Source organism: Hyaena hyaena, unplaced genomic scaffold (genome assembly GCF_003009895.1).
Source record: "Hyaena hyaena isolate Hyena2069 unplaced genomic scaffold, ASM300989v1 scaffold_65, whole genome shotgun sequence".
Taxonomy (NCBI): Eukaryota; Metazoa; Chordata; class Mammalia; order Carnivora; family Hyaenidae; genus Hyaena; species Hyaena hyaena.
In genome coordinates, this window is record NW_024080697.1 from 2,355,252 (window position 1) to 2,373,453 (window position 18,202).

General features: G+C 45.4%; 1 protein-coding gene across 2 annotated transcripts in view; it reads left to right on the forward strand.

The window, feature by feature from the left end:
* The window catches only part of IFT43 (intraflagellar transport 43), an 82,112-nt gene that overhangs the window by 10,348 nt on the left and 53,562 nt on the right, over positions 1-18,202 (forward strand). The gene's annotated exons all lie outside the window — the stretch shown is intronic.

Here is an 18,202-nt window from a genome sequence, read left to right on the forward strand (position 1 = left end):
ATTCCGTTGTAACATTAGAATTTGCTGTGACTCCCGTTTGAAATAAGTAGAATACCAGCATGTGCTCAGAAATCTTTTTTTTTTTTTGTATGTGAAAATTTTCATGATAAAGATACTTTTGTTATGATGAGAATTGACTTATTTTCAGGCAAGGTTCCCAGAGCCAAGGCTTAGCAAAATCCATGGAATTAAATGCGATTCTGTTAGGGAAAAAAATTATCAAGAATTGGCGACATGGCTTAAACCACTATTAACTTACCTGAACTGTGGCCAGTGCCTTAACACGGACTCATCTTTTGTGTTTCTGCCCTCCTGCACTTCAGCTGGAGTGGGCTCATGCAAAGGGACCTCATTCACTTCTACTCAGAACCCTTTAATAGACACCCATTGCCCTTAGGCTAAAAAAAATCCTAAATCCTTACCTTGAACCTGTGTGATTGGTGCTTGCCTGCATCTCCAGCCTCCTTTCACACTTGCTACCCGGTTGTAGTCACATGGAGTGAGCCTTTACTTTGCTTAGAAGTCCCCTACTTTCTCTAGTTCCCTAGACTCCTATAGAATGGACAAGAGTGGAGTGGATCCCTAGAATATTCATGCCTCCTCTCTGCTAGGATGACTCCCAACTTTTCTTTTCCAGTGTTCAACATGAATATCACTCCTTCTTAATTTTTTTTTAACGTTTATTCATTTTTGAGAGACAGAGAGAGACAGAGCACGAGTGGAAGAGGGGCACAGAGAGAGGGAGACACAGAATCCAAAGCAGGCTCCAGGTTCTGAGCTGTCAGCACGGAGCCCAACATGGGGCTTGAACCCACAGACCATGAGATCATGACCTGAGATGAAGTCAGATGCTCAACTGACTGAGCCACCCAGGTGCCCCATTGCTCCTTTTTAAATAAGAATATTACCCTTCTATTTAAATTACCTCCCTTTATTATACTCTCTTTAGCTTTTTTTTTTTTCCTTTTTCTATTATTTTATCCATATTTTGTAACTGTGTATTTAGGTCCTGTCCCTCACTAAACTGCAAGCTCCAGAAATACCTGAGCCTGTCACTTCATAGGCCCTCAGGAAGGCCCTCATCCAATGAATGAGGAGCAGTACGGGGGGATGATGCTTTCATGTTAGGGGCAGGTTAGCTAGAGATGCCTCTGAGACCCCTAGCTGGACACGTCCAGGAAGCTTTGATGTGTGGTCCACATGCTCTGGACTGGGCTCTGAGCCGGAGCGAGAGATTTGGAAGTGAGTAGTATTGAGGTGGTAAATGGAAGCCCAGCTCTGTAAGGGAATCTGTGTAACAAGAGGCCCTCAGAGAGAATCTGAGGAACATCCGTGTCAAAGGAATACACAGCCAGAGAATGTCTCACAGAAGGAAATTGAGGAGGATGGGCCAGAGTGGGGAGGGGAAACACAGGTACCTGTGGCATCCAGAAGTCAAGGCAAGAGAGTGTCAAGGAGGAGGCAGGGGTCAAGAGTGCTTGATGCCCCTAGGAGGGCGGGAGCAGGGTCTGTTGGATTTAGCAGTAGGGAAGTCCCTGAGGTTTCACATTAAAAAGCACGGCTGTTTTTAAAAGAACACGTTCGCGATCACCTCTAGTTAGTTGTCTTGCTTATGGTGACATATGTACCTTTCTGTGGGGAACAGCAAACTAACAACAGCAAAGGGGGTAAAGCGGAGAGGTCAGTGCCCGTAGACATTAAAAAAAAAATTTATGTTAGAGAGAGAGTGAGCGAGCGAGCACATGAGCAGGGGAGAGAGAACATCTTAAGCAGGCTCCGCGCTCAGCGTGGACCCTGATGCAGGGCTCCATCCATGACTGTGAGATCATGACCTGAGCCACCCAGGTGCTGCCCCAGCCCATAGACATTTTTAAGGGAAGATAGATAAGATGTGGTAGCAGATTGGCTGTTGGAGGTAGGAAGAAGCACAGTTTGGAGCCTACCCCCCCATGTAGCTAACATGACAAAATAGATAATGATATTTTTTGAGACTGAGGATTTTTTAAAAATTCAATTCATTTTATTTATAATTTTTAGGAATTTAGAAGAGAATCATTTCTCTTTAATGTTTATTTTGAGAGAGAGAGAGCACGTGCGTGCACAAGTGTGTGCACAAGTAGGGGAGGGGCAGAGAGAGAGGGAGACAGAATCCCAAGCAGGCTCCACAGCTCTCAGTGCAGAGCCCAACACGGGGCTTGAGCCTGCAAACTGTGAGATCATGGCCTGAGCTGAAACCAAGAATCAGCCGCTTAACCAACTGAGCCACCCAGGAGCCCCTGATACTGAGGATTTAAGAGCCTCAGCCATGGGGAGCAATAAAAGATCATTATTTCAGGTTGGGTTATGTTGACTTTGAGTTACCCTCAGGATTTTCAAAGAGGTATGTCAGGTAAACAGTTGACATTTTTGGTCTGGAGCTTAAGAGAGAAAGTTGAAAGCCAGTGATAACAGATTCAGGAGTCATCAGGGTATATTTTGGGGTTTCTAAGAGGAACATCTAGGAAAAACTTCTGATTCCTTTGGGCAGCTTCCAGACCATTCATGCGCTCCAGGTGTGGGTGTGTGAGTTTTAAGCAGAGAAGAGCTGTGGTCAAATCTGCAGTTCAGAAGGAGCGCTTTGGCAGTCAGTAGTCAGAGATACTTCCAGGTGTTGTGGGCCCTAAGCTTACACAGTTTGGCGGCCTTTAAGAAAAATAATTCAAAGTTATGGGTTCAAAATGAGCTATGAAAGTGAATTCCTATTTATAATTAGAAAAGAAATCATAGCTCATGGTTACAAGAGCCCTGGATACTCAGATGCCTTTCTTCAGAGAGCTTGTTAGGCAGCATATGAGACCTAGCATCCCTTTCCTGCAGAGAACTCTCTGTAACTCCCAGGGGCCCATCCAGGTAAGGAGTACAGGTTGAAGGAAAGTGAGGCCGATGCAGGGAGACCAGGTAGGATGGGGCCAAAAGAGGGCAGAACATGAGCTTGGGAGGGCTTACTTTGCATGACTGCAGGTTCCCAGCAGCCCTCAGTAGGTGGGTATTGACACAATGGAGGCCTATAGGTGACTTGATCCAGATTTGGGGTAGTTCTTGGGGAAATGTGCTGAAAAGACAAGGGGGGAGGCGTAGCGTGATGGACTTTGGGAGTGAGCCGGGTTGATGGAAGAGGAAGTGAAACCAAGAAAGAAGTTCTTAAATAAGGAGGGAAGGGATTAGATACTTCAGGGATGCAGCAGGGATGATGTTGGAAAAAGTAGCAAGGTCATTGCTATTTGAAGAGTTAGGGAACTCTTAGGCTAAGCGTTAGATGAACCGTTGATGAGAGAATGGACTTTGCTGAGAATGGAGGGGCACATGGGGGAGCAGCAACACCCTAGTGTCTGATCAGTCTGTGCGCATGCGGATGTTAGTGACTGACATGAAGAAGGGAGGGGAGGCGATGTAGCCAAACGGTATGAGTTTCAAGAGAAGTGTTCCACGATCATTTAGAAGAATAATGGTCTCGAGGAACTTTGGGGAGTGAGCCTCACTTGGGACCCTGATTTGTGCAGTTTTAAAAAATGAACAGCCTCTACTTGAAAGAATTGCCAGAGAAATGATGTCCGTGGGGGGAACACCATGATTTAGGTGAGGTGAAGAGAGGGAAAGGGTGTACTGTGAACAGAGAATATCTAGTCGGTTAGGAACCAGAAGACTGTGATCGGAAAGCCTCAGTAAAGTCATTAGCTAGGCTAGATTTCTTCTCATTATGTAGCATGTCAATAATTACTGAGAAGGAGCAGAATGATAGTAAAATATTCTTTCATAATGATATTTTACAGGAAAAGGGTACTGACTAATGTTGAATGTCATTGGTGACAGACAGAAACATTTCTGGTCACATGCCTTTACCCTGTATAACAGAATTATGTCAGTTATTAGCCGATTGCTTTTATAGTCCATTTTAATCTCTCCATTGGCTTTTCAGGTATGTTTTTTTATACTGTGTGTGTGTGTGTGTGTGCGCGCGCACGCGTGTGCCAGGGATTAGAATATACATCTTTAACTCCTCCGTGGCTGCATGGAATTACTATCATACCTCGTCACGTAAAACACAAGAGCCTTGCAGCGGTGTGAGTGCATCTGACCCCTCTCATCCTTTGTGCTGGTGACGTCACATACTTTAAAACTGTATACTTCAGAAACTCCACAATACCATTTGTCATTTCACTTTAAATAGTTGTCATTTAGAGAAATCAAGAGAAAAAAGAGACTCTCTAATTTCACCCTCATGTTTACCGTTTCTGTTCTTCCTTTCTCCCTGTAGATCCAGGTTTCCATCAGGCATCATTTCTCTTTAGCCTGAAGAGCTTACCCTAGCGTCCCTCATGGTACGGATTTGCTGAGAACTGCTCCCTACTTGCTTGAGCTGAAAATAGTTCTATTTTACTCTCATTTCTGAACAATATGTTCTATCCATCTAGAGTTCTGGATTGAGAACTTTTTCTTTTCAGAGCTTTAAAGATCTTCTTTTCTCTGCCCTCTGGCCTTCATTGTTTCTGATGATGGGTTTTGTATGTATATCTTTCTCCTCTCTCTTGCTGCCTTAAAGATTTCCTTTTTATCTTTGGTTTTTAGCAGTGTGACTATGACTGTGATTTTCTTTGTATTCATTCTGCTTGGAATTTTCTGAGGTTCTGTGAATAGTAAGTTGGTATTTATAACTGATTTGGGGAAATTTTAGGCCATTCTTTCTTCAAATATATCTTTGCCCCATTTTCTCTTTCCTTATTCCTCTTGTTCCATTGGTTCGTCATGTGTTTTTTGTTCCTAAAGCATTGTTATTTTTTTCCTATCTTTTATCTTTTTTCCCCCTTCAAACTGGATATTTTCTGTTTTCACTGATTATTTCTTCTGCTGTCTTCTAGCTAAACTTTTCACTGCAGATACTGAACTTTTAAGTTCTAAATTTCCATTTGTTTCTCTTTCTTACCTTTTTACATTGTTCCTGTTAGATTCCCATTTGTGCATTTATTATGATCATCTTTTCTTTAAAGTCCTTGAACATATTTATAGTAGCTGTTTTAAAACCCTTATCTGTTAATTCCATTATTTGGGTCATCTTGGGGTCAGTTTTTGTTGTTTTTTTCCTTGGACTTTGGGTCACATTTTCATGTTTCTTCACATGTCCTGTCATTTCTGTTTGTACACAGGACCTTGTAGACAGTACATTGTGGAAACTCTGGATTATGTCACCCTCCTCTGTAAAGTGTTGGTTTCCATTTTAGTAGGCAGTTTCTGTATTTGCAGACCACCTTGAATTTATGAAGACTTGGTTTGGGGCTTTGTTAGGTCAGGTCTATTTTGGTTTCCCCTTTAGCCCTAGAGCGAATCCCATACTCCTGGGGCACAGTCTTCACTCCTAAGATGTGATTCACTTGGGATTTCACTGATACACTCAAGGTATGTACCAAGTACCTTTAACTTGCTGGAACTCAAACCATTGTCTGTCCCCTGCAGGGAGCAGCAACTGAAATTTCATGTCCACTAAGTGATTTGGGGACTTGGGGTTTGTTGGTTTGTTTGTTTTTTTCCTTGTTCTCTCTTCAGCAGTTGCTTTTCACTGGGTTTCTTGATGCAGTTCAGGTAAGCCTAAAGGATTTTAGGGGAGCTCAAATGCAGTTCTGGGGCTCCCTCTCTTCTCCCTTTCTATGTTTAGTGACTCTGGCAGCCCCCAGATTTGTCCTCAAGCCAATCACCTGCAACTTCCTGCTTCTGTCCTGGCTGCTCAGTTGCTGTGCAGACTGGAGAGTGCACTCGGGGAAAATCCATTTCAACGTGGAGTTTCGGCCGGTCCTTTTTTTTTTTTTTTCTTTCTTTCAAGGATCAGGTCCCTGTTAGTTTCTGCTTGCTTTTGTTTGCCCTCCAGTGCCTTCAAATAGTTGTTTCATCTATTTCATCCAGAGCTGATAGTTGTTACCTGTGTGGAGGTTAGTCCAATACAAACTACTCGCCCATTACTGAATCCAGAACCTGTCAGTTGCTTTTGGATTGTTTCAAAATCACTGTGGTTTTTCCCCCCCAAGTGATATGTTGCCAAGGAAAGAATGAGCGTGGTTGTTACAGAGGCAGAGTATGTCGATTTTCTCTTAGGGTAACTGACCTGGGGTTAGGCAGGAAGCGATTCTGCCACCAGGGGCGCACTTAGAAGTCATGATCCGAAATGTGGGCATGAAAGAGGCCCAGAGACCTGTGATGTGGTCACTAGGATGTCAGTACCCAGTCACGCATGTGCTGCGCTGAGCACTCTGAGAAGTTAATCTGGAAAGGCCTCTAAAATTGGAGAAGTTGGCTGTGGACTATTTGAAGATTAGGAGGTCTTCCCTACGACTTCAGACTGAGTAGCAAAATTTCTAGATTAAGGGACTGCACCTAGATCATGCCTTTTGTGTCAGGGTGATGTCACCTGGGAGGAGTGGAGTGGCTGGCCTTCTGCCTTTCTTGTTCGAGAAAGGATGGGATGAGAGCCTGAGAAATGAACCTTGGGCTTCGACTGAGAAACTGAAAAAAGAGATAGAACGTAGCATGTTTTAACCCTGGTCTAGGAGGATGTTTTTACCAACATGAGAAAACCAAGAACAGTGTAGTAAGTTTTTCATAAGCTATTCAAATTAAAGGAATATTCTTGGGGCACCTAGGGGGCTAAGTCAGTTAAACATCTGACTCCGGCTCAGGTCATGATCTCACAGCTTGGATGTTCGAGCACCACATTGGGCTCTGTGCTGACAGCTAAAAGCCTAGATAGAGATAGAGCCTAGAACCCGCTTTGAGTGTTGTGTCTCCCTCTCTCTCTGCCCCTTCCCTGCTTTCTCGCTCTCGCTCTCTTTCAGTCAAAAATAATTAACACTCAAAAAAAATTTTTTTTAGAAAGGGAACATTCTTTTTTTTTTTTTTTTTTTTACAAATAGTTTATTGTCAAATTAGTTTCCACATGACACCCAGTGCTCTTCCCCACAAGTGCCCTCCTCCATGCCCATCCCTCCTCCCCCCCACATCCATCAGTCCTCAGTTTTGGTCAGCATTCAAGAGTCCCTCATGGTTTGCCTCTCTGAAAGGGAACATTCTTTATCCTGATTTGTGTCCTTCCTAATTTGGGGAGATTGAAAATGTCTCTTCTTTAGTGAAATGATCATGAAAGGAAATGGTGTTCTGTTTTCTTTTTTTTTTAAGTTTATTTATTTATTTTGAGAGTGAGAGAGAAGGCAAGCGGGGAAGGGGCAGAGAGAAGGAGAGAGAGAATCCCAAGCAGGCCCCATGCTGACCATGCGGAGCCTGACGTGGGGCTCAAACCCATGAACTGTGAGATCATGACCTGAGCTGAAATCAAGAGTCTGAGGCTTAACCAACTGAGCCATCCAGGTGCCCCGGAAATGGTTTTTGGTTTTTTTTGTTTTTAAAGAGCTTTAACAAAATAAAAACTGTTAACTCTGTACTGCCAACCATCTCCTACTCCCCACAAATAAAGTTTTTTGAAATAGTAACATTCCATGAAATTTAGAAGCTTGGGAAACACAATTGTAGAACTTTTTTAAATTTTCGGATTACCGAGTTACTTGAGGGGTAAAGTGGAGTGGGTGCTAACTTGCCAGCCATGACCTTGTTGTATGCTCACGCCTTCTCCTCTTGCTTCCCCAAGTGAGTCAGGACAGAGGGGCTGCTGCGGGAGGCCTGTGGTGTTGGCATCTCACCACACTGAGGAGCGGGGAGTGGAGCCCGCCATCGCGCCCTCTAGTTCTTACATGATGTGGGCCGCCAGCCCATGGTTTAATACTTCCTTCAGGCTCCCTCCATTTCTTTTCCATCATCACCCTTGAGGAGTCTTATGAGAGATCAGGTTTCTTAAAGCATCAAGGTCACAGCTTGCTCCTCTGCTCTCAACTTCGTCCAAATCATTCCGCTCTGGATTTGCTTGAGGGAGCAAGTCTAGACCGTGCTTCTACAGAGTCACAGGTGCCAGGAAGGCCTTGCCCCTTGGAGTTCTGGGAATTTACACCCTCGATGTTGTGCACATTTCTGGCTCCGAGTATGCCGGGTGGATTTTTAGCAAACTGAAAGGAGTTAAGAGAATGACAGAAACGTATCGGTTTTAATTTATGATGCAAGTTGAAAGGAATGTTTATTTTAGCTGAACTTCAAAAAGTATGGGGGAACAGGGCATTTCTTTGTAAATGTCTGGAAGGTACAGACCCAAGGAGAGGGGAAAGCTGATTGAGAATGACCCAGAGGGGTAGAGCTGAGATTAAGAGGATGCCATCCAGGGTAGAAAAACCCAGGACGAATTTCAGGAGTGACTTTTGAGGCTGAAATCTATCCTCTTTGGATCAGCCACTTCCGCAAACTGCTGGCAGCCCCATCCCATGAGTCATTTGAAGTGGGCTGCTTGATGGCCGTGTATTGAGATATGGGATGTGGGCCTTTTATTACAGGGTATGTGGGAATATTTGGTGAAGTGTGACACCACCAGAGTAATTGGCAGACACTATGGTCGTCCTGAGCCTTACGGTTAGTTCTCAGTGAGCACTGGAACTGTGGTTTCCTCTTCTTGGTTCAGGCAACGTTAAAGGATTTCTGTATCTTGAGGGAAGCAGGAGTAGATAGGAGTTGGACCCCTGGAATGAAACTTGGGCAAGGCAGCCCAGATAAAGGTCCCTGCAGTGTTCGCCTGTCAGAAACTTCCTGTTGTCTCCACCCATTCCCATTCCAGATCCTTGCCTCCAGAGTGTGCGTTTATTACTGTTATGATTTCTGATAAATCATAGAGTCACCACCATCCCCACCATTACTGTGTGCTCCGTGTCGGAGGTGGTCTCCAATGCTCACACTGGATCTGCAAGGGGCTCGGGACCATTCTTGTTCTTCACGCAAGGAAAAGAGGGCTTGACAAAGACACGACTCACCCAAGGCTACACAGATAGAAAGTCACGATTTTAGGATTTGAACCCAGGACTATTCCTCCTCTCCTCCAGTCTGTCCCTCCGTCCCTCCTTTAAAATTATGGCCTTTCCCCTTTCCTTCTTTTCTGGCAAACCCCCTTCTCCCCGCATTTAGCCACTCCTTCACCAAATGGCTGTTCTCTTGGTATGAGAAGCATATCTTGTGACATGAAGCAAAGCAGCCACTTTCCAAGGCCAGAGCCTTGTACTGGATTCCTCTTAATTCAGTTTGGCGCAGTGCTAACAGTTTATTGTTGGCATCACTTTTTAATCCCAACTTTACCCTTAATCCGTACGTCGGCTAACAGCACTACAGAGGTTAACGGTTAGGGTGAGCTATTTTCTGGTCCTCTCAGCTTACTGAACATACTCATATCATGAGCAGATATGTCTTACTCTGTGCCTAGAAAGTAAAGGAAGCAATGGTCCTTTTGGTTTGGTCTTCCCAAAACTTAACCTTGTCATCCTAGTCTCTCTTACTGGGCAATTTTTTTTTTTTTTTTTTTTTTTTTTTTTTTTTTTTTTTTTTTTTTTTTTTTTTTTTTTTTTTTTTTTTTTTTTTTTTTTTTTTTTTTTTTTNTTTTTTTTTTTTTTTTTTTTTTTTTTTTTTTTTTTTTTTAGCCCAGACAGGTTCTTTTCTGTAGTCCCTCTGTCTTTTCAAACCTGTTCTAGCTGGCATGCATCTAGTGTCTAGGATCTCCTGTATCACCTGGTTCAGTGCAAAGCTTTGGTGTCAGGGACTTGGACTTGAAACCTTGCTCTGTGACTTAGCACCAGGATGATTTTAGGGGAGTTAGCCTCTAAGTTTCAGTTTCCTTGCTGGTAAACTTGGCAGGTGCCGTTGTCCTTCACTGGGGCATGAGGATTCTGCACAGCAGTCCTGCTAAAGCTTTGGCATATAGCAAACCCTCAAGGGATGATGGTTAATACTATTATCGTTAGTTAGGAATTGGTGAGTATATTCTTTGTCATTGCCTAGATTGGCTTATTCACCATTGATGAAGTCTTTTCTGCTTATTCTCATTTTTCTCTGTACCTTGTCTTCTCTCTCTCTGTCTCCATCTCCTTTATACTAGCTCAAACCGATGGTAAGTGTCCCATGTCATCATTTACATCTACTTGTCTAGGTACCCTCTCCCCTGAATTGAAAATACTATAACTTATAGACTCTTGGAATCAGAAAATTGTACAATCAAGGGGAAGCCCCTCTGGCTTGAGTGAAAACCCAGAATCATGGAACCAGTCAGTGGTAGAGTTAGAACTAGAGCCTGGGTTACCTGGTGTCCAGTCTGGTGTTCTCTCCACCACGTTTTTTTCTTACCCACCTCGCACATATTCCTATGTACACACAACTAAAATAGAATTCACAGTAGATTGAAGTGGGTGAGTGTGTGAAGAGGCACCTTGTATAAAAGCCTCTCTCCTGTCACTTGTTGTGGCGAGGACGTCAAGAGGTTTTGGGTGGAGAGTTATTTTCTGGTCCTCAGGGCATCGGTGTCAGGAATTCCCAGCCGGGCGAGGTGGAGAGTGACTGTCCGTATGGAGCTTAGTTCTTCACTGAGCAGATAGATCCTTGAACAAGCCCCTCCTCCTCATCAGCCCTGCCTTTGGCCTCCTTTATTAACCTGAACTTTATGCATCTGGTTTCTTTCATTTCTTAACTATACGTTAAAATCAGAAACATCCAGAAAGGTAGACTGCTGTGTCCCATGAACAGCGTATACCCGCTCCCTAGCTTCAACAGTTACCAGCATCAAATAGCTGTCTTTGCTTAAACGATAGTTTATAAAGTATCTTTTAATACTGTGCATAAGCGTTTTATATTTATATGTTTTGCTGAACCATTTAACAGCAGACCTCGTGACATGTCACTTTAATACTTCAGCATGTATCTCTAGCAAAATGGGGATGTTTTCCTAGAAATCCACAATTCCACACCTAGTAGTATTAGCAGTTCCCTAACATCACCCATTATTTGGTCCATATCCATCCCTCCCCCTCCCCCCCAGTTATCACCTAAGTGTATTTTATAGCTATTTTTTCAAATCAGGATCCAATCAAGAACCAATCCATTACATTTCTCTTAAGTCTATCTTAGTTTAGAACAGTCTACCCCCCCAACACACCTTTTTAATGGTGTTGACTTTTGGGGACAGTTGTCCTATAGAGGTTCCCCCATGCTGGATTTGTCAGTCTTCCTTCCTGCTCCCACTCTTACTCTTGCAACAAGCTAAAAGCATATTGGGGGGCTCGATGAACATTGGCTGCAGGAGTTTTTCCCGCGTGGTGGCGTGTGCCTCAGGTGAAGCCCCTTCCCTCCTGCTGGTGGCGCTGCTAAGTCTGATCACTGAGTTAGGGTCGGGATAGTATTTCTGTTGTGAAGGAACATTTTCTTCTCTGTGCCTGCACGTGATGTGTGGGACCATTCTTTGGCACCATGAGAATGTCTGGTTCTCCAGCAGTCAGTCTTTTACCCAACAGCTTTAATGTCTAGTGACCGTCAAGTTTCTTTCTTATACTTAAAGCAGATTTTGCATTTTCTTGTATCCATTTCCATCTCGAAAGAGCTATGCGTACTCACAGGGGTTGATTTATAAGCTTGGATGGTCCATTAGCTTCATGACCTTAAATCCACGAGGGAGAAACTGAGGTCGGCGGTGAATTAGTTGTCACACCTAGGGCTGAGGCTGGAGGAAGAAGTGGGCAGAGATGGAAATGGACACAGGTTTAAGGAACGAACGCCAGCCCTTGGGTTGAGGTCACATCTTTATCAGTGTTAGTCTTCTCTCTCATCAAGCACATGAGAACACCTTTCCTGGATCTTCTGTCCGGTTCCTAGAAAAAGATTGGAAAATCTGCTCTCGGCCCATAATCGGGTTGAACACAGGTGCTGTGTTGCTCCCAGAAGCTGGGAGATGGGTGGGTGTGAAATTTCCAGTGGATCTCGCATAGCCAAATGCCTTTTCTGTTGGGAACTCATGCGTGTGTTTGGACTGCAGTTTTGAAACAGGTTGCAGTTTGGATTTGGGAGTGATTCCTATTGTGGGGCTTCTCTGGGGCTTTTGAGAGTATGTGAGAAGTTTCTAAACTCAAAAGACTCCTTTTTTGGCACTGTAGCATCTTTTCTATTTCGGCATCTTAAGAATCTGGGGGAACCATATAAAGATCAGAAACAAGTCTGGCCCTAAAGGCTCCCTGTGACATAGTAATTCCAGTTCGTTGAATCTTGGCCCATTCGGATGAGACCATATAAAGAGGCCGCTTCCTGAATTTCCCGCTCTCTGCCTCTCACAGGCTTCTTTCTGTAGAAAGCTGGTATTTCAGGACCGCGACCGCCAGTCATGTGCTTCCAACTCTTTACTCTCGGTCTTTTTCTGCCCCCTGTTTATTTTTGGAGAGATCACATTTTTGCTTCTCTCCAGGAGCTATGCAGGGTCCTGCCCCCTCCGTCCATCAGGCAGCAGCCCCAGCAGGCTGTGCTCATTTCCCACACTCGGAGACGTGACTCCAGCTTTCAAGAGGGAACGCGAGGGATGCGCCGCCTCAGGGCTCCTGTCGCCCGATCCTATTTCTGGCCCTCGTGCTGCTGCACGTTTTACAACTCTTCTTAAAGCATGTTTGGATAATGTTACCTGGCAGTAAATCTGCCCAAATTGGAAATGGTTGTCCCAGCAGACGCCTTGAAGCTGTGCTTCTGAATTTCAGAAGCAGAGCAACGAAAAGAAGAAACCAGGACCTTTTGAATTCTGCAGTCAGGTCTTCTTTCTCACTGTAAACATCACTTGAGTTCTCCCCTTTTTACCCATCCAGGGGGTTTTTTTGTGTGTTAGGTTGGTTTTCCCTCCTCCTAACACAGGGATGGCAAACAGACTTCTTTCAAAGTCTTGATTCAGACCTATTGGTGATGCTTTCCCAAGTGCCTGATTAGGGAGGATTCTGGACTTGGTGGGTTCCATGAAAGAGCAAAAGGTTCTAACTGACTGTCTTAGCCGGTCTAAAGAGGAAGTTTTTAGTTTAGAGGATGGAGCAAGAGTAAATTTCTTTTCCTTTGAATGCGTGGGCCATTATGCAGAGAACTCAGACCTATAATATCTGAGAGCAAATAAATCATACGCTCATGACCTCTTGTCCTGCCCAGACCTGATGGGCAGGAGAGGGAAGGATCCCTGGGCCCAATCGAAGGGCTCATGTCCAAAGGGTTACAACATCTCATCATGCCAGGCAGGGACTGGAGCTCTGGAAGTCAAGCTTGGGATTGCGTGCAGGTCTCCAAAGCCCCCCAGCATTTCATCTGTCACCCAGGGAAATGGGAAGCTAAGTTCTGGCAGCTGGTCCTTAAAAGGAAAACGGGAAGGGCGTGGCCTGTGAGTGTGTTTCCTGTGAGATCACCCTACAAGAGAGCTGTGACACTCATTTTGGAACAGGGCTTGTCAGGTATTTAGGTGTCTTGATAGCTCGCAGAAAGACCCTCATGGGCTGGACTGTCCATTCAGAGGAACTGCCAGACCTTTTAAATTATATTGCTAAGAGCCAGTCATCCACTTATATTTCAAACAGATGATTTGTACCTAGTGTCCAATGGCTGCATCATGACCAAGTTGCATCAGCTTCCACTTACAGCCTGCACTGGAGAGTTACAGATGCCAAGCTGCTCAGAGGCCCCTCTGAGTAGAGCTCAGAGAGTGCTCCCAGGGACTCCTACCAATATGAAGATCAATGAATGGCCTTTGCTACAGCCCGAGTTTCACATAGTATCCTTGAGTCTGGTTCCTTCAGGAATGCTCTTCCTTTTCATCTCCATTTATATTTCAAATCCAGGGCAAGCCTCACTTTCCCCAGATAGCTCCGTTGCCCTTGCCATGTCCTCTGCACTTCCTGGTTTGGCATGATTCTCTTTAAACTTGTGTACCACAAGCTTATGCCCGCTTGTCAGAGTTCTGTCTTCACGACGCCCCAGGGAAAAGTGGTCCAGTAAAACCACGAGAGGTGGCAAGAAAACTATGGAAGTCAGTGGAACTATCCCGTAGCTGAAGGGATTCCTCCTCAGCTTTACCTTTGGACCATGGATGCGCCTATCCCTGGAATAACCCTCTGCCTCCATCCCTGCTGCCTGCTTCCCACTTCCGGTGTGGCCTCTTCGGTTTCAGGGTAAGCCTGATGTCCCATCATGCGGATTTCATGCAGACCTGAGACACACCGAATTTGGCCTCTTCTCTGCCTCCCTGAACAGGGGTAACATTTGAGGACAAAGGTACCATCTGGTTTGTTTTGTTTTGTTTTAATCTTACCCAATGCACGTAGGACAGTGCCCAGGGAATGAAGCTGGATTCTGGGGAACTGCCTTTATAACTTAATAGTGGTTAATTAAGTCTGTTTGATATAGACAGGGTATTTGTGTGCGGCCATAACGAGACTTCTAGCATTAAAAAAGTTTTCTTACCCTGGGACCCAGGGTATGAGACCGAAGCTAAGGATTTCCCATGAGGAAGGAGGCAGCCCCCGCTTCATGCCCGGCCCCAGCTTGTAGAGAGCGGGTTCTGCCGGTCCTTCCGCTCTCCGTCTGCCTCTGCGCTCTGTCCTGAGGTCACTGAGGCTCCTGGTGGGGCATGGGGGGAACAATCTCCACTGCTGCCCCACGCTGCCCCCTTTTCTTTGCATCTCAGGTGAAAGAAGTCACACAGCTTTTACAGCCTTATGTCAACGCTTGACATCTTTAGTCCCTGGTGAAAAAACCCTTTGATTTTGGAACTAGTTTTTCAGTCCTGTTGGAGGCAGAGGTGTGACTCTTGCGAGGTGATCTCTGTTTTGAAGCTGTGGGCCTGATGGAGCAGCTGGTACCATTTCCGTGAGAAAATGTGTCTCTGTGCCATTGGCCAGCTGGAAGGGGCTTGTCCTCAGCCCCCCGACAGCCATGGCTTCCTGCGATTTGTGGTTGAAGGAGACAAAGCAGGCCGTTTCGGGTTTCATAATCTTAGGGAACTTTATTAACCACACAGTGTTCCTTAGTAGTCAAAGTGACGGCTCATGCCTGGCTCCGTTTTTTTCCCCAAATGGTGGTGTATTTTATTACCCACGGCCTAACCTTTCACATGCCAACATTGGTAATAATGCCGACGACGGAGACGATAACAGGGAAGACAGAGTGCTTGCGTGGCGGGCGCCACTCTAAGCATGGACCGAGCAGCTGCTGATTTAGTCCAGCCGTTCAGCAGTTACTCAAAGGAGTGCATTTTGACGGAAGCGTAGGTTGCCAGCGCTCCTTTTCCAAGTTGCCCGATCTCCCAGAGCCCCTTCCCAGTGCAGTGTCTGCTCCTTCCTTCTGTCACCATTGTCACCCACACCCCAAAGTGGAAAAGCACCGGGGCCAGGAAACAAGTCGTGGAACCCTGCCAACGTGATCCAAGTTCCCTCCCTTCTCGCGACGCTCAGCATCTCACAGCACTGGGAAGGTGCCAGGGGGACGCGGGCACCCCGACTTGTGCACCTTGGATCTACCTTCTGGTTCATTCTGTGCTTCCCAACATCCAGAGCGAAGAGAAGAGAGCAGAGGATCCTGGCTCTGAGAGCGTAGCTCCGGGGCCGCTTGCCCAGGTGCCGGCGGGGGCCAGGCAGGTGGCCCCGCCGAGTGAAGCGGGGCCGGGGTGAGACACGGGCCTTTCTTCACCGTGCGCCCGGAACTTGTAAGATAAGCTCACACTTCCAGCTGAGAGATCCGCTCTTGCCTGTTTGTCTCAAAACGCCTGACCTAGCTTTCATTTTCTGCTAGATGTAGGAACAGAGAGAGGATTCTGCTCTGCAAGAGAAACCACAGCACAAGAACAGTAGTAACAGGGGGCAGCCGGCACTTGACTTTAGCAGGAAGGAGACAGAGAGGACAGGTGGGGACTGTGGCCGACTGGAATGTGCAGGTCCTGTCTCCAGGGGCAGCTGCTACTCAGCCCCAGTGCTACTGGATCGTAGAGTTTTTCCGGAGAAGCCGGACTTTGTGTGCAGATCTTCCAGTTTTTTTTAATAGTAGCTTAAGTTTACAAACCAAAATACAAAAAAACCACTGTCTGGCAAAACACAAAATGTGGGTATGGGTCTGTGAGCTCCACATTCAGGAATGTTCATTCTCACAAGATGGTCCTGTCCTTGGGTGAGGAGGTAGGGGATGTTACCTACAGAAGCACAGGGAAGGTGGCCTGCAGGCCAGAACATCCTCGGGGGGCCGCTGTGGTTCGGTCCGGTTCTCTTTAACAGTCCAGTGTCGCCAGCCCAGTGCCTCACACACAGTAGGAGCCCCACCAGACAGGGCGGTTGCTTTCTGCTTATATGCAAGTTCGGTTTGTGGTAGTTTGGGGCTGTTGCGCTTCCAGCCAGTCCATATAGTTTCAGTGCTCCTGCTGTCGAAACAGCTTACCCTATGAGCTTCGAGTCTAGATTCCTGGGATGGAGAAATTGATTGGTTCCAGTTGGGTCAGACTGGAGTGCCCCTGGTTCATTCAGTGTCCAAGGGAAGTAGGGGGTGTGGATTAGAGGCTTCCCCTTCTGGCCCAGGGGTGGGCGAGTGTGGGTAGCAGGGGCACCAGACAAGGATGTGTGGACTGGGAAGTGGCAGCGGGCGTCTCTTGGTGCATCTTCTTCGGACTTGGATTTCCCCCCAATACAGACAAACAATAGCTGTTTTCCACTTTTCCACTTCCGCATTTTTGTCATTTCCAACAGAGTCCCCCAGATAGCTCTGTGACCTACCTCTAGCATAGAAAAGTCTAGTTAGTTTTCTCTAAAGTGCCACCTAACATTTCCTGGGAGCCGAGTTGGATACAGACATTTTAGGACTTGGTTTCTTCTCCATCATTTCCAGCAGGTACTGGCTCACCCTGCAGAAAGGCCTGTTATCTGAATGGAGCATGCCCTTGGCAGGCTGGGGTGTTACTAGAAAAGCCGGAAAGAAAATGCATCTTGGTGCAAAATAAAATATCAAAAGTGTAAAGGTATTTTGGCGCATTGAGAGATGTCTTCTTAAAAAGTTACAAGGTAGGGGGAGCCTGGGTGGCTCAGTTAGTTGAGCATCCGACTTCAGCTCAGGTCATGATCTCATGTTTTGTCCGTTTGAGCCCCACATGGGGCTCTGTGCTGACAGCTCAGAGCCTGGAGCCTGCTTCGGATTCTGTGTCTTCCTCTCCCTGCACCTTCCCTGTTTGTGCTCTGTTTCTCTCTCTCAAAAATAAATAAACATTAAAAAAATTTTTTCTAAGTTACAAGTTAGGCTTTAAGTGATAAATTTAAAGGATGTTGCAATGACACACTTTAGTCCATGATTCTACAAACCACATCCCTCCTGATAAATTTAGCTGCTGCTTGTTTTTATAAAGTTTTATTGGAACACATTGACCCCTGTTTGTTTACTTATTGTCTGTGGCTGTTTATTGCCCTACAGTATCAGAATCGAGTAGTTGCAACAGAGACTGTGTGGCCTGCAGAATCAGAAATATTTACCACCCAACCCTTTGCTGAAAAAGTTGGCCGACCCATGTTTTTAGTCATTCATCAAAGTATCTCCTTAGACTGAGAGCAACAGTTCTAAGTAAATGCAGTCCTTAGTAAAAGGAAGTTGATGTTTCAAAAAACAATCCTAGGAGAATGCTGGGTAGTTGAAAATAGGAAGTGTTCTCATTGGTGTTTTATCTACCTTGACTGACTCAGAGGATTGCTTGATGTTCTCTTCCGGCTGCAATGTGCTGGACCGGAATGCCCACACTTGGGCTCCTGAATACATCCTTTGCAGGTGAATCCTTCTTCCCCAGAAAGGTTGGATAGATTTTTAACCTGCCAGTTTAGTTATGTCTTTTAAGCAAACCTCCCTTTTACATCTTTTTTTTTTTTCATTATTACCTTTCAATTTGTAAAGGTTAAGATAAAGGGATTGTAAAAAAAAAAAAAAAAAAAAAAATGGTTGCAAAAGGGACAACAGCACAAAGAAGGAAATTAAAAATTTTCCATAATTCTGTCCCTGGAATCCTCTCTCACTCATGTATTATAGCTAATTAAACATTCGATATTATGTATTAACAGTCTTCTTACCGAATTGGAAGCATATACCCTCTGTTCTGCAACATGTTTTTGTTTTTAATTTTTTAAGGTTTATTTATTTTTGAGAGACAGACAGAGTTCTAGCAGGGGAGGGACAGAGAGAGGGGGAGACACAGAATCTGAAGCAGGCTCCAGGCTCTGAGCTGTTAGCACAGAGCCCAACTCAG